The sequence below is a fragment of the Cydia amplana genome, chromosome 18 (genome assembly GCF_948474715.1).
Source record: "Cydia amplana chromosome 18, ilCydAmpl1.1, whole genome shotgun sequence".
NCBI lineage: Eukaryota > Metazoa > Arthropoda > Insecta > Lepidoptera > Tortricidae > Cydia > Cydia amplana.
The window spans coordinates 8,450,362-8,467,430 of record NC_086086.1 but is presented as its reverse complement, the minus strand read 5'-3'; the positions used below and the strand labels follow the sequence as shown (position 1 = coordinate 8,467,430).

Below are 17,069 nucleotides of genomic sequence, written 5' to 3'. Positions count from 1 at the left end.
GCCACCGCAACAGCAGCTTTTGTACTGAATAGGACTGGGAAAAGCAAAGATAGTGAAAAATCCCCATATGAAGTCTGGTCAGGGAAAAGTTTTGACATCCACCAGTTAAAACCCTTCGGTACCCCAGTGTATACTCATATTCCAAAAGAAAAGAGGAGGAAGTGGGACCGAAAAGGGGAAAAAGGATTGATGGTTGGATACGGAGATACTGTGAAAGGCTACAGAGTATACTATCCAGATACAAAGAATGTGGAAGTAAAGAGGGATATAGTTTTCTTGGAAAATAAAGAATCAAAAGATGAGAATCAACTTGAGGTCACAATGATCACAACAGAAAACAAAGATGATAAGACTGAGGAGCCCTGCAATGAGCCAGAAGGGGAGTTGTCAAGTGTCGGTGAGACAACAGCAACTTCAAGTGCAGAGGAATCAGGAAGTGAATATATGCCGTCGAGTGATGAAGGTGACAGCTCATTAGAGCGAAGTGTTGTGACTGAAGTACCTCGTAGAGAACCAAGCACACGAGTTAGAAAACCACCTGAATTTTACAATTGTCATTGTCAGAGTGTCCGCGCTACAGAAAATGAGCCTACAACATACAAAGAGGCAATGACCCGACATGATGCTGACAAGTGGTCTGAAGCTATAAAGCGAGAAATGAAGACATTGGAAGATAATGACACTTGGAAAGTAGTGAATGATCCAGGAAGTGAGAAAGTGATCAGCAGTAAGTGGGTGTTTAAGATTAAAAGTGGTAACAAGGACACTCCGCAATACAAAGCCAGGTTAGTTGCTAGGGGGTTCGAACAAGATGACATATTAGATTTAAATGACATTTATGCCCCAGTTGCCAAATTGTCAACTCTTAGGTTGTTTGTAGCAATTGCAACTAAACTTAAATTACCTATAATTCAGATGGATGTGACAGGTGCCTTTTTATATGGTAAAATAAATGAGAATGTGTATGTTAGCCTGCCAGAAGGTGCCTATGAGGGTAGTAAAACTATTGTGAAACTAAATAAGTCTCTTTATGGGCTTAAGAGCTCACCAAAATGTTGGAATGAAACATTTAATTCTGTAATGGTTAAAGACGGATTTACTAGGTCAAGTTGTGACTCTTGCCTGTATACAAAATGCAATAAAACCAGCCAAACATATCTGTTGCTATATGTAGACGATTTGTTAATTTTTGGGTCTAATGAAAATGAAGTAGAACAACTTAAAACCAAATTAAATAAAGAATTCAAAATGAAAGACCTAGGGCTAGTGTCAGATTACTTAGGTATTAATATAAAACAAAATGTGCAAACAGGCATTACTGAACTGAGTCAAAAGACTTATTTGGAAAATGTACTTAAAAGGTTCAAGATGGAAAGTTGTAAACCTATGTTGACGCCAATAGATGTGAATATTAACAGTAAAATATTTGAGGCTGATAGTGGCACTGTAGATAAGAATATTGAACAGACATGTAGACAAATTATAGGCTGTCTTATGTATGCAGTGTCCGGTACTAGGCCTGACCTATGTTATGCTGTCTCATTGTTGAGTAGATATCAAAAGTGTGCAAATGACATATTATTGACATCATTAAAAAGGGTCCTAAGATATGTCAAACATACTCTAGATTATAAATTGGTATATAAATGTGAAAATGATGTTTTAGAGGGATTCTGTGATGCAGACTGGGGTGGTGATCTCAAAGATAGAAAATCCACCACAGGCTACTTGTTTAAATTTTCAAATTGTCTGATATCTTGGAGTTCAAAGAAACAAGTATCAGTCAGTTTATCCTCAACGGAATCTGAGTATGTTGCAATCAGTGTTGCGGCCAGCGAAGCCTGTTGGTTGATAAATCTGTTAAATGATTTTGGGATTAATAGTGTATGTCCAGTGAACATATATTGTGATAACCAGTCAGCCATTTCAGTTGCTTGCACAGACACTGTTAAGCGCCTGAAACATGTTGACATTCGATACCACTTTATTAAAGAGTTGGTTAAGAATAATAAATTAACTTTGAAATATGTTAGAACTAGTGATCAACCAGCAGACATGCTCACTAAAGCCCTAAGCAGGGAGTTGCTCACACGGTTTCTTGTGATGTGTGGTATGCATAACATTTAAGTTTGTTTTTAATGTATTTGTGGAGAATACTTATTAAGTTTTTAAAGTGTAATTACATTGAGAAGGGGTGTTAGAAATATAGCAATGTAATTGCACCTTTGTGGTGGTTTATTATTTGTGTCGTTGACATGTAGTTTTTAAAATAGACTTCCGGCTTCCGGCATTCGGCTCTAATGTCACTCGTGTCTAACTCTTGCTAAGATGAGTAATATGTAATGGCGATTCTAATATAAAATAAAACTCACATATTCAATATAAACTGTTTTCTTTATTTAATTTCATCAGTAAGATATAATATCAACATAGTTTTAATATCGGTATTTACCGCCCGCACACAAAGTAGAGCCAGCGAGATGCACTGATATTGATTTATTCTAGTATTCAGTTTTACGTTTCTGAATGATACTCAAGGTGAACTAGGCATTAAATCCCATAATGGTGAATATTTATATCATGTTCACGTTAAATACTGAATTTGTTGTTAGCAACCCATAAAATCTGTTCATATGTTAATTCCCAGGTCAGTAGCAAAACATTAATTACAACTCCATTCCCACCAGCTTGCCCATTTTGAGACAAGCCATGAGAAATGTGACAGTAGACTTGATGTTTTCTGAAAATATGGAGCAAACGTTGTCACTATATTTTTATATATAAACGAATAGATAACCTATAACCGGAGAGACCTTAAATCTAGTTTCGTGAGGTCCCTAAGGGTAACATTCCATTTCTGACCGCAGCTGCACTACTTGTACTGAACGCGTCGCTGTTACTGTCAATTTCCATAGTAAAATGAACAGTTATGCAGCTGCGGTTGGAAATGGACTGTCACCTTAAAGTTCTCTGCCCAGAATGTATCCAGAGCCAACACCAATCCCGTTCACGTAACCTTTTACCATAACATACAATATAGGTATAGCTTTAATAAGTAATATAATAAATTGTATACTAATTAAATTATACGTAATTACTTACTGTGCTTATCTTAAAGTGTGATATCCGCTTGTCGGAGACAGTTTTATGGATGTCTGCCTTTTTGCAGGAAATCCGTTCTGTTTACGTGGTTTATTACTTTGACTGATTAAAGCACAGATCTACAATGACGCTTACGCTTATATATGTACGTAATTGAAGTGTGCAAATGGACAACACTAACTGTTAACACTAGGTACTCCTATGATTCTCACCATCAATGGCAGTGATGGTTTGCTCTGATGGTGGATGGTGATCTGTGCTCTGTGTTGTTGAACTTATGCTGTGGTTTTAAAACCACAGCATAAGTTATAGTATTATGATACAGATCGGCCACGCACCGCCCCGCCCCGACTCGCATTACCTCGCCCCGCGACCATCCCGCGACATGAATCTGGCGGACTTCTGGCGTGCTCTCAGTAAAGCGACTTACCCACACATACACAATGACGCGTGTACAGACGTGCCGTGCACACATATTAAACGCAAATGATTTTTGATGTATGGCGTGTTCGCCCTGTGGTTAAAACTGTCAAACACTTGGAGATTTGAGAGCATAGTAAAAAAAAACTACTTATTTTTGAAGATTAGAAAAGCTAAAAACAATAAAAACAGGTTTTTAAATAGATTATTTTGTATGACTGTATCCCTCTTATTGAGACTTTTTAATGGAAAACACTGACTCTCATGAGGTGTAAAATACAATCCACGTGGTTCTGCATGTGCTTTGCTAGTGGCCAGTGGGATCGCGTTGAATCCAGTTGAGTCCAATGCAGACCAGGTGACTTTACAATTCTAATCGATTATTTACACGTGCGAGTCGTCTCAGCAAAACCAGTCTAATAGTGGTCATGAATCATGATATATCCGGAGGTACAGTTACTCTGGTTTTCTGTAGAACTAAACTCTTGTGGAACCAAATGGAAGATACAACCAGCAGCCGTTTACACGCGTGCCACTTAGGTACTGTAGGTTCAGGCTTATTATCCTCATCTCTTAGGTCTCCGGTTGACGCCGTAGGTCCGTTGCGAGGTTAGACAGTTTAACTGTGACTAATAATCCGATGCTGAGTCCCATATACGCAGTTCTATTCGTATTTACACAGTACCTACCATTCGGTATTTAATTTACAAGGCAATCTCCTGTAAAAGAAAATTTTATGCGAATCCCAACACACCTGGCCCCGTAGACAACATGTCAATCGCTAACGCTACGTAGCGAACGAAACTCAACTGTCGCTGTCCCACTAATATGGAAGAGTGATAGAGAGACAGAGATTCGATAGCGAAGCGCAAGCGATCTACACCTTGGCTAGGCCCCCAGGCGGCCTAGCCAAGGTGTAGATCGTATCAATTGTACATATGCGAAGAAATTCTAAGTGACAACTACTATTATCAAAAAACCCCATTGTGACTTTTATCGAAAACAGTCTTAAATCATTATAATTACTTAAGTGTAAAAAAAATTAGACTTGTATTGTATCACTCTAAGTTTAATGTCGACTTAAAGTGGGTCACAATCACAACATCGTTTTATCGGTCTCGATTAGTACTATTCTGTCCTTTAACAAGCATTGCTCATTACCTACCTACTTACGTCTTTATACCGGGTGTATTTTTAGCCGCATACCCTAAAGTTACTTTAGCCATCAGGGTCTGATGCTGCTGCATCAACAATGTGCCTGGTGACAATGTGCTAAGATTTAATTAAACTAAAACGCGACTTTACACTATTTAGCTTGACATTATGTTCGTGGTCACGGGCGAGGAATATTTACATATTAAATTATTTTCAGTAAAAATATTTTAACTTGTGTTATTTTTAGTAGAAACACATCATATATGAAATATAAAGTGACCTAGGCCTCCAGTGCCCGAGGTTAGAATCGAACCAGCGTCCTCTGCACATCGGCAGATGCCTAAAACCGCTCGGCCACCGCGGGTCACAGCGGCATGGGTCGAATTTTTCCCTCATTGCCCGTGCATTAGCCCCTAGGTCAATGCCACCCTGTAGAACGGACGTAACAAGTCCCCGGTTGACAGTACCTTGTCGATTAGAACTCATTGTAAAACTTCAAACCAGACCACATTTAAACGGCAATTTATGGTATTTTGTTGGAGGAAATTAACTCTTATCTCGATTGCTCAATATCACAGAGTTAAAATACTAGTTTTATTTAAATAAACGCTAGTTTTTACGATCAAAGTCACTGCTATCTAAATTCCAATATTGCCGCCTTTTATTATTTGTTAAGTAACGACTTGAAAGTGCCAAGTTTTGTCACTAAGTACATAATGTTACGGTTTTAGTCACCTATTTTAGTCACCTTCGCTTTTATTCTCTTAACAATAAAATCCCGTCAAGATCATTCTGAACACCTAGCCCGCTTAGCAACTATTGCTGCTGACTGTACATACATATGCTGATGAATGATAAAAAATTAAGTGTGAAAAAACGTAGAAACACCAACGAGACCTAGGTATTCCGATTAAAAATATATTAATCACCCTACATGATGATATATTATGCATGTTTGTAACATATTTTTAGCAAAAGTAGGTTGTTTTCCTTCTTGTACCTCGAGTTTGTATCAAAATCAAATTAAAATGCAGTAAACGAAACCGTTAGGTTAACCACTTGGGTAAGATAAAAGCTCTTCCCGATTTTACAGCCGCCATTAAAAGGCTATTTTGTTCAGTCATAAATTAACAAATTACTTAATATCGGGATCATAATTAAAACGTGATTGCGGGCTAATTTCATGTCCTGCTTACATTGTAGCGGGGTAATTTGTGTATAGATTAAAATGTAATAAACTTGTGTTAGCCTAAATCAGCGGTCGGCAACCTTTTAGCAGTCAAGGGCCACATAGTAGTTAACGAAGTTGACGCGGGCCGTACTTTGTTAATATTTATGACTTTATCAGACTTTGTCGTTTGTCAATATTACATAGGTACAAAATAGCCAGGGAGGCTCGCGGGCCGCAGGTTGCCGACCGCTGGCCTAAATTGTGTGTGCCTAAACCCATTATCAAAACTTTAGCAACTAATTATGATAAACACATGACCATGATCCATACATGTATCCAATTGATTGCAAATATAGTAATTGAAGGCAGTAAATATGCTCGTATTTACTAACCTATATATAACCCTGTGCCAAGTTGTCCGATTCATGTACTTAACGTAACACTATGTCTGTCATTAGGGATCAAGCTCTTTAAATGCTACATTTCTTAGCTTAATAACTGTAAACAGAAAACAGAGTTAGACTTGCATTTATAATATTCGAATGGAATACACCTATTTACTTAGGGTTGTAGAACATAGGATTGTTAGGTTTGACATTAAAATTGATCAATATGAAAATGAGTTTACCCTCAAAAGCGTTTCCCTAATTTCCTGCCGCTTTCACTCAAGTGTCCGGCGGTAAGCTCCTATAAAACAGAACATTATACGATCACAAATCACCCAAAAGGAGCACGACATTAACAAACGTGTGAGCAATTAGAAGTTTATGAGCGAGTTTATGGAGGCGGCGCCTCTGGCGACGGAGGGGCAGTAAACTGAACGATCATTAACGCTGAGCGATATAGGTCATGGAAACTGAAGGCCACAGAAAAAACGCCCAGTGTCATCAAAAATAACTGAAGTATACGATACGACATTACAGCTCAATAAAACACCGGGAAGTTATTAATAATTTATGCTTGAACTAGTTAGCGCTATAGAGATCATAAAAATACTTAAGTCAGCATATGAGGCCCTGGCTATTTTTCTAAGCCTAGAAATGTACCTTTATTGAGTCTTACAGTGATATACGTAATTCAGCATCAATTAGCAGCGAATGAAACAACGCGACAAAAGTATCTGCCACCCTCGAATTCTTTTCCAAACAGAGACACATATCTCGACAGTTCGCGTTCAAAAGTATGCAAAAATGTTCTACATATACCTACATAGGGACATATTATCTCTGTTTGTTAAACTATCGGAGAAACTTTTCACGCATAGTCCGATATTACGCTACTTTTGAAGCTGACTGTACTTTATTATAACCCAGATATGTCTGACAGATGGTAAGAAGATAAAACTACAACGAACTGAACCTGAACTATTGTAGCAATTTTCACCCCTTTAGACGAAGTCCCATATCCAAAGCTGGAATACCGTGATATTTCTATGAGAACCTTGGTAATTATCTTGCGCTGGAGCAGTGTGAAACGTGATAATTAGGCGAGAAGCCTTTTATTGGTATCCACACATTATACGGGTATTTGATTACCGCGTCGACAGTCCACAAATCCTTGTGAAGGTGCCGTGTAAATACAACAATAGCGGAGATATTATAGTGATCTATCCAAAAAAACTCGTACGCGCCAGAATTTCGACTCGAATATTGACGATTGGAAATTTGTATTCGGATATTTAGCGTATTTGAGCGTTTCTTTTATTTTTTGCCATTTTTAGGGTTCCGTACCCAAAGAGTAAAAACGGGATCCTATTACTAAGACTCCGCTGTCCGTCCGTCCGTCCGTCTGTCACCAGGCTGTATCTCACGAACCGTGATAGCTAGACAGTTGAAATTTTCACAGATGATGTATTTCTGCTGCCGCTATAACAACAAATACTAAAAACAGAGTAAAATAAAGATTTAAGTGGGGCTCCCATACAACAAACGTGATTTTTGACCGAAGTTAAGCAACGTCGGGCGGGGTCAGTACTTGGATGGGTGACCGTTTTTTGCTTGTTTTTTGTTGATGGTGCGGAACCCTCCGTGCGCGAGTCCTACTGGCACTTGGCCGGTTTTTATATATTGTGTCCTTTTTTTGCCACTTTTTTGTTATTTCTACTCAGAATTACGAGCTCTTTCGATCCTAATGGTATAAAAAAATGTCCCAGAGTTTTTTTCCTATGTTACCAGCGCATTTCTCCATATACTTACCTTAAATGGCGGTAACAAAAGGAAAGTTTGAAAAATGTATGGAAATTTTAGGACACTTTTTTCTCCTATAAGGATGAAAAGGGTTCGTGATCCTGACTAGAAATAACACCAAAATGGCAAGAAATGTCTAATATATAGAGTATGTCTTAATATTAGGCGTCTGTAGAACGTGCTGAGTGTGGAATGAGTTACCTCCTGAGGTATTTCCTTTGCGCTACGACGTGGGGTTCTTCAAGGAGCGGGTATTTAGGGTATTTCCTTTGCGCTACGACATGGGGTTCTTCAAGGAGCGGGTATTTAGGGTTCTCAAGGGTCGGCAACGCGTAAGTCGCTCCTGCAATGTTGCTTATGTCCATGAGCGAAAGTGACCGCTTTCCATCAGGCGGTCTGCACGGTTGCTGACTAACACAAGAAAAAATCTCATACCTAATCACTACATAGTATAAAACAAAGTCGCTTCCCGCTGTCTGTCTGTCTGTATATATGCTTAGATCTTTAAAACTACGCAACGGATTTTGATGCGGTTTTTTTTAATAGATAGATTGATTCAAGAGGAAGGTTTATGTATAGGGTCGCTAGTAAGTAATTCAACCCAAATAGTGGCAGATAGGATTACCTAAATTGACCATCTGTTTGGTTAACAACAAGATACCGGTACATATGTACACATTAATACTGACCTTACCCAGGTTAGGGAAGTGTTTCACCGCCGATGATTACTTGATTGAAGGACAAGTACACATTTTCTACTCCGCGCTAGTATTTTCCCAAGTCGGGCGGACCTAATGCGATCACCTCAGCGAATCAATCTTCATGGAGGCATATTCAGACGTGAAAAATATTATACTAACATGGTATTTATATCGGTGCTTATCGCTCGCACAAATTTACGAGTAAATGGTCGGAAATGGACTAAGTATAAGATTAATATCATGTTGATATCACATTTCTAAAACATGAATATGTATCATGGCTAAAGAACTGTTCCGAGTTGAGTTGTTACACTTAAATCTGGTCAGTTCCAGTGTGTTTCTCAATAAGACTAAGTTTACACGGGCTTAATAGTTGCTAACTATAATTAGTACTTGCTGTTAAATAATTACAAATATAAATATATTTTTACATATGTATTATTTTAGCTATATTGCTCGCATAACAATAATATATTAGGTTATGATTGTCTAGAAATAAAACTCCCACCGGCTCTAATCTTCACCTGACCCTAAAAGATACCGGTACAATAAACTTGGGAGGTCTTATTTTTTACACACTTACATTTAAATGCATTATATTAGTATTATGGATTCAAAACATTAGATCATAGTGGTTTGGCATCGTAAGTACTCTTCTTTATATATGTACATTTAATGCATTTAGATGTATTTATTTTTCTACACTCGGTCCTTCAGGTCTGAGAATCGGGAGAATCAAACGACTATTTGGATATAATGATTTGATTTCATCGACTCATATTATTGCTTTCTATGCCAAATCATAAAATTAGTACTTAACATTATTCACTAAGCCCATGGAAACCCGGCGTGAAATGATCATATTCACCTATCTCAACGACGAATCAATTTCCACGAGTCTTGAAGAGATGATTTCTGCTGTTAAGGCCCGGCCTGGGAAAGGTTAACCCAAGTGCAATATGCTGTAATAATGTTACAAAATCTGGTGCATTCCAGTCTTCGGCGAAAGTAATCGAGCTATCCACCCCAGCGTCAAATCAATCTTCATAAAAATAAAACAACAACACCTGTGGACAATTTTATTTTCGAGATTTGAAGATACATAGGGCTCATATAAACGGTGCGAGAACTCACATGCGAGTTTCGTTACATTGCGTCATTTGATCGGTCGGCTGAATTGACGTAACCGCAATGGTCCGCAATGTAATTAAAATCGTTTAAAAAAAGAACCTTTATACCGGGTGTGGCCTGTAACACGAGCAAAGTATTAAAGTACAACTTTTAAAAATAAATATCTTGTATCTTGATTTTTAGAAATTGATTTTTGTAACTAAAATTGCACATTTAAAATTCTTACATTCAGATAGCTATGATGGTATGAAAGTATGAATAAACAAATAAGACTATAGCTTTTATAAAACCCGCTCACGAAATCAGCATGAAACAGTAGAAGCAATTAGAAACTCACTCTGCCTTTTGACAGATAAATTGAATCGTGCCTGCCATCCGACCCTTTACTTTAGGCCTTCAAGACTAGCATCCAGATTATTTATATTAGTCATACCGTAATTAATTTATGGCTAACACTTCTTAGTTACATTGATAATAATCTAAAGTTACAATAAATATACATTCCAGCTAAACTTGCTATAGTTAAAATGTCGAACAGACATTATAAATAAATAGGTTTTCAGCTAGTTGCAAATTATAGAATAAGTATACACAAAGTATTTTATTAAGATGGATTAATTGAGAATTGAGTTTATTTCAAATTGTACCTCAAAAATTAAGAAGAAATTCGGTGTGGTGTATCTGTTCATAGGTACTGTATGTTTGCATTTGCACTCATATTTTCCACGTTTATTCCGGAATTATTTGCAGTGCTTTACATTACTGGTACTTGATGATTGATAAATTTATCGTTTATCGTAAAACTAAATACATCAAGCACGATGCAATAAATAGTAGATAAAGCACACATTTAAATGTACACATATCGTGAGAAATAAAACGCATAACACATAAGTTCCATTAATGTAGGAAAACAACGTTATTACATTGAAGCGAGCGTCGACTGCCACCCATGACGAATTCCGAACTCCCAGTCATAAAAATGACCCACAACAATGCATTATTTACCATTATATATCGGCAACGCGACAGAACAACTAATTACAAACACAAACATGCGTAGAACGTAGGTGTAAAAGGTACGGCCGGGCTGCAGAGTTGTTTGACGGTATCTCCGAAAAACTACCTCCGAGTGCAACAATCAAATTGTGTGAACCAATATTGACCCTTGCGTAAGCTCCGCTTTCCCACGGTGTCCTGACGAATCTTCTCAGAGAAATAAAACTATGCTTGTCGAATATAACACTACAGGGCGCCTGCCTTACACAAACAAATTGAAGCACAAATATTGATACTGATTATTCAGTTACTCGTCGTAACCCTTGGACTACAATGGCGGCTTTTAGGCCACAAAAGATGTGGTAATTGGATTGGATTTTTGTGTAATCGCTGTTCACTTCTGATCCTTCTCTAACGACTTAACAAACTAAGCCTTGCCTGCCGTAATCAAACCGTAGTCGTTATGACTTGGATAACTTGTTGTAAAGTTGAAGTGGCTCCTACGTCTTTATAATCGTGTCAACATAAGGATGCTCGTATTATATGTGTAGTACTCGTACCGGCGCTGTTGGGAGTCTAAATCTACCGCAGCACAGATATTCTATCCTTAGATTTATGAATGCATTACACTCGACGTTAGTATTAAGTGTAATTATCACAAATCATAATGTTTGGTTTGTATTTACGGCCGCGTTTGCTCAGTCAAGGAGTGATATTTCGTGAATGGAGACGTTCGAGTATTTGCAAACTAATTTCAATTCATTGCTTTTGATAATAACATCGGAAATTCCACCAGAATTTTCTACTTTATCCAGCACGTGTTGGAGTTGGTTATTGGATTATGCATTTAATGTTAATGGACATAAAGTTAGAATTATAAATTCAATAGTGCTTTGTATTACGGGTGAAGTTATAGTTATGGGCGCTCCTGCTGCGCTGTTTGTTAGGGTTGTCAGCGAAATCATTTGAATTGATCAAAATGTGGTAAGAAGCAGGCGTTTGTGCGAATGTTCACGGTGGACATGGGCATGCTTGTTTAGACAAGGACCTTATTAACATTGTGTAACATTCCGTACCTACTGATGAGAGCGTTGGGTTAAACTCTGAATGTGAATTTCAAATCTAATGGTCACAATACAACACACTGACACTGATATACTTATGATTTTAGTTACTGACTCTACCAACTAATCTTCCAAAAGCCAATTTCAACTTACATTTGAATATCAAAATGATGTCATTTTGTTATCAATCATACGTGTATATCCTTAAATTGGTATTTGTATGTACAGTCAGCTGCAGAGAGGGGTGACCCCCCCCCTACATACAATCAGTCTATGCAGGGGGGGGTCACCTCTCTCTGCAGCTGACAGTCCATTTTGACATTAAAATGTAGGTAAGTTCGAATTGGCCTCTCTGTTTTTGAAATAAGTACTTGAGCTACATTACTTTTACTATTGCATCGAGACAGTCATGCACAATCTGACAATACACAATGGTTTTCGTACAATCAGTGGCTTGTAAAGTCGACAACATTTTGTATGTCTTCACTTTTTCATCTAAAATTCTTCTTCTTCCCATGTAACGCGATGAAATACCGACAACTTAAGCGATATATGCTTTTTTTAAATCATTGTTTTATTTTATTTCAGATACGTCTCACACGCTTGACCGCTTAAGGAGTTCAAAATTATCAAGGTATGTTAAATAATAGAGGTACCTACTTATTAAAAGTACCTAATACGAATATTCGGTCGACTCGTCAGATAATACTAATACCTATATAGTTTGTCATAAAGGAGGAAGTGATTGAAAGATCTTTAGCAAAGTTTTAAGCATCTCAGTTGGTTCACTGTCAACTACGCTGCGGGTGCAGCATGGTTCCATTTTTATCGCCTGTCACTACGCCCATCACTTTCGCACTTACATACTTGTTAGAACGTGACAGGTATGGTGACAAGCGATAAAAATGCGACCATGCTACCGCCGCTCTGATTGCCTTTTTTATACATTGCAAACTGGACTATATGTGGCCTACCTACATGTTACGATAGATTTTCATATTGTACCTATGCGTACCTACTCGTATTAGTAGGTACAGTAAAACCTGGATAATTGCAATCTCAAGGGACCGGCAATTTTTTGTCAATTGACCAGGTTTTTCATTTAAGCAGGTCGTGCCAATTAACGAGGTTCAAAAAATCGTTGTTGCAATTATAGAGGTTCTCATTAATAGAGGTTGCGTTCTGAAAAATTGCTTTTATGGAGGTTCAAATAACCATTGAAAGTAGATTCTGGGTTTCTGGTCTGTATATTATATAACTTGTACGTTTACACTTAACTACATTAGTTACTGCTTATAATCATTTGGGTTTTTTTTTAATAATCCCTTGAATTGTAGAAGAAAGTTTTATTGGAATGTAAAAAGCATATTATGTTTTTGATTTAATCAAAACTATTTCACCTACTAGTCTGTGATAGATACCCAATTAATAAATTGAATTCTGGGTGAAGATTTAAAATAAAATTACATTGCTATTGCTATTAAAATATTGTTTCTGCTATCTTCAAGTGTACATTATTTCAATTACAGAGGTCTTACTTATAGACTCGTGTCAATTATAGAGGTAAAAGAAGAGCTAAAAATAATAACGGATTTTTTTGCACAGTGTCAATTATAGAGGTCTTAGTTGCGATGTGGTCAATTACAGAGGTAAAATTACGAAAAGCACTAAAATCTAAATTTCAATTATAGAGGTTCAAAAATTTCTATTATAGAGGCCTTTTGGTCTCAAATTTTTGGTTGCAATTATTGAGGTTTTGCATTTATCCAGGTGTCAATTAACCAGGTTTCACTGTATTATAATCGTTCAGAGAAGTAAAACAATTTTCAACAATTGGCCCGTTCCTGCTACCGCCGTTCGCTTGACGTTTAGAACTGATAATAATGACATTTTGATGAACATACATCTCTTGATGGTCAATAAAACTGATTTAAAAGCGATAAAATCTGTTTAGATATTGCATTTCTTATTTGAAACCGTTAATATTTGCAATTGGTTGATGTCATTGACATGTCTCGCCATTCTAAATCACACTTCACTTGCATGTCTCTTTTCAAGATTCATTTGAATATTGACAAATTCAAGGCATTTTATTTGTTTAATTTAAACCCTTACCTAGAGCTACATGGGTAGGTAAGTAGGTACCTACTTACATCACAAAATACCGACAACATAGATATCGCACCAGTATCTTTGTCACTTCCTAATTGTTTCATGCCTGCTTTACAAGATTTATAATCAAAAGTGACATCTTTCAAGTCTTGGACGCCTCAATTATCCTCATACTGAGCGTGACCACTCAGAGACAAATGACACTTATAACCTACGTCTTAAAATGCAACCGTAACAGCATACACAGAAAGCTCAAATTATAAAAGCCTGATATATTCACGTAAGCTCTTTTTCTTTGAACAAGTGAAATGACAACTCACACGCGTCCGCGTTAATTCATCATTCTTTTGTTTTCACCGGATCCATTATTAAATAATGAAAACTGACATAAACCTTACTGCTTTCACTTTAAGGTTTATTTTTACGGTTTCTCGTCGTGTTAATTCGGTTTCAAATGGGCTTTCGTTACATTTTAATTTAGATATAATGACGGTTTCAACGTCACTCACTGTATTGTGACGATCGTGTCAATCAACATTTAAGATGGTTGCTCATTCATAAAAAGTGGTGTTGAACATGACGGGTTTTTTTGTTGGTCGTCGTTTGATGTTCCGAAATAACTGATTAATTTAGGATGTCGTCGGTTTGTCATGCTGCATGGTTTCGTGAGCCGAATGCATTAAAGCACCTACCTATGTTGAGTTTGATAACGTTACTGTAATGTACAGTCAGCGCTCTTATTTTCTTTACAATAAAGTCGCGTCAAGATCATTTTCAACACCTCGCCCGCTTAGCAACTATTGCTGCTGACTGTATGTACCTATATCTATTATTTAATCATCTCCTAGCCGATTTCGGCCACCGCGACTGCATTCTTCCGCTGAGAGTGTCGCTGCGCTGGTGCGCTCTCAGGTGACTGACATAGTCATTTTTTGCAGCGAATACTGTGCGAATGTGATTATTATAGCCAAACTCATAACGTGCAAAATGTCATTAGATTCATTTCAAATAGTGAAAGTGACATGGTAATTTTTTAATAATTTTTAGATACATTCATTTATTTATTTATTTTGCTAGAGCTGGGGTTTCAGCCTTTAAATTCTTACCTAGTGTTTAAAATATCGATGTACAGTCAGCATCAAAAGTGGTGTATCAGACTATGCGTCATAAGTATGTACCTACCTACTATTATCTAATGGCTTGTCAAAAAGAGATATGTTTGTTTACATATAACAATAAAATAAAACTGTTATATTGATTTAAACTAACACTATTTTCACTCATACTTTTATAACCGCCCGGTTAAGACCCTTGTTAGTTATAAAAGTAATTAAACTGTTGCAGATAATGTTTGATCGCAAACTATCGAGATATATTTAAAAAGAAATCGAGGGTGGCAGATACTCCGCAAAAATAAGCATAAGGTTCTAAAATAGTCACATGCGAAAAAAAAATCTAACTCACGCCTGTCGAGTTCTTACTAATGCAAAAAAGGTATAGAAGTTATCATTGCCCTGCTCTATACTCTGATAATGAAAATCACTTTCAAGATTCTAGTCTACTGATTAAATATTATCTTAGCCAACTCTTAAAAGGCGCCGTCTGCAGCTAATTGAAGACAGTGACCAAAACATCATGTTAAAGCTGTCATTGTAAAGACATAAACGGTACATTTTAATCTAAAATCTATTAAACTTATGACATTTCAGAAGCGAATGATGTGTTAAATAATATAATTGATTGACTAGATAAGATTTATAGTCACATTGATACGATCTTGAGCTATGATGGAAATGATTTGTCAGTGATATTAAAAGCAGTAATAAATATTTATTAATAGCATCGTCGACAAGAGGTAAACTATTAAATCAAAATTATCTTTTACTTTTGATTTATGATCTGTACAAGGCAGCATTAATGTTAATCATCTTATAAATATTTTGGGATTATGTGATCATAAAAGGAATATTTTACATTGGCCAATGGATACGCTCCAATTGCAATCGCAATTGGTTCGCTCCTTTTTAGCATCATAATTAAAAAAAACTTATATCTACTTGTAAACAAATTAATTTGTACCTATTTAAGTTTCATTCTAAGGCTTGTAATGTTTTGTAGCATTGCCTGTAAACATTCAATGTGGTGTTAAATAAAAATGTTCTATGTCTATGTCTATACGCTCACAGCGTCACTGGACTGAAAGACCTGATACAAAGTATGGCCAATTACGAGATACACTATTTCCGTAGCGAATGTTAAGAGTGCTAAAATAAGGTACTTTGTACTTTTGCTCTGAATCATTTTCTTGAAGAAATTACAGCTGCACAATGCTCTCAGCAATAATCGTATATGCTCCAGCCGTTTAGAAAAGGCATTATCAATAATTTCAAATGTCCGTTCATTAAAAGGCGAGTGCGCGAATTCTTGACGTCAACATTTCTTTCAGTTTAACGCTCCTATTGAAGTGAATTGGTCATAATGTTTCCACTGCTCTCACTTAATGAAACATAGTTATCTATGCGGTTGAAAATGTACTCTCCATTTTATTTTGAACCTTATAGCTGTTTGGCATTAGTTTGCTAATGAATTTTGTGATGGTTGTATATCTTGTACGTACTTTCATTACCTAGTTCACTGTCACTGACGTTTGTGACAATGCCCGTCATCAATTGCCAATGTCACTGCGGCGACTAGGTGCGTGCGTTGTTAAATGTTATTTATGAGTTATGAAATTTAGACTCTCTCTAGACATGTTAAGGCGTAGCTCAGTTATATATATTTTAGAACAGAAATGCAACACAATGTAATACAATTGTAATTGTTTTGTGTTGTTGAATCATGAGACTTAATTATGATACATTATCTTTTAGTTCGCTATGATTGTTAAGTTTACACCTATAACTTTCTATGTAGGTAATATTTAACTTCCCGATTTTATGTAATCCTATATTATGCTAATACAAAACAGCAGACGTTTATAAACGTGGCGCCTTCATATGAATAAAAGGCAATAGACATCGTTTACTTA

General features: G+C 36.7%; 1 protein-coding gene across 1 annotated transcript in view; it reads left to right on the top strand.

Annotated features, from left to right (window-relative positions):
- LOC134656464 (uncharacterized) overlaps positions 1–17,069 on the top strand; it is a 123,870-nt gene that overhangs the window by 33,451 nt on the left and 73,350 nt on the right. The window contains exon 2 of the mRNA XM_063512003.1: positions 12,518–12,563. The gene's annotated coding sequence lies outside the window, so the exon portion shown is untranslated. The remainder of the gene's footprint in view (positions 1–12,517; positions 12,564–17,069) is intronic.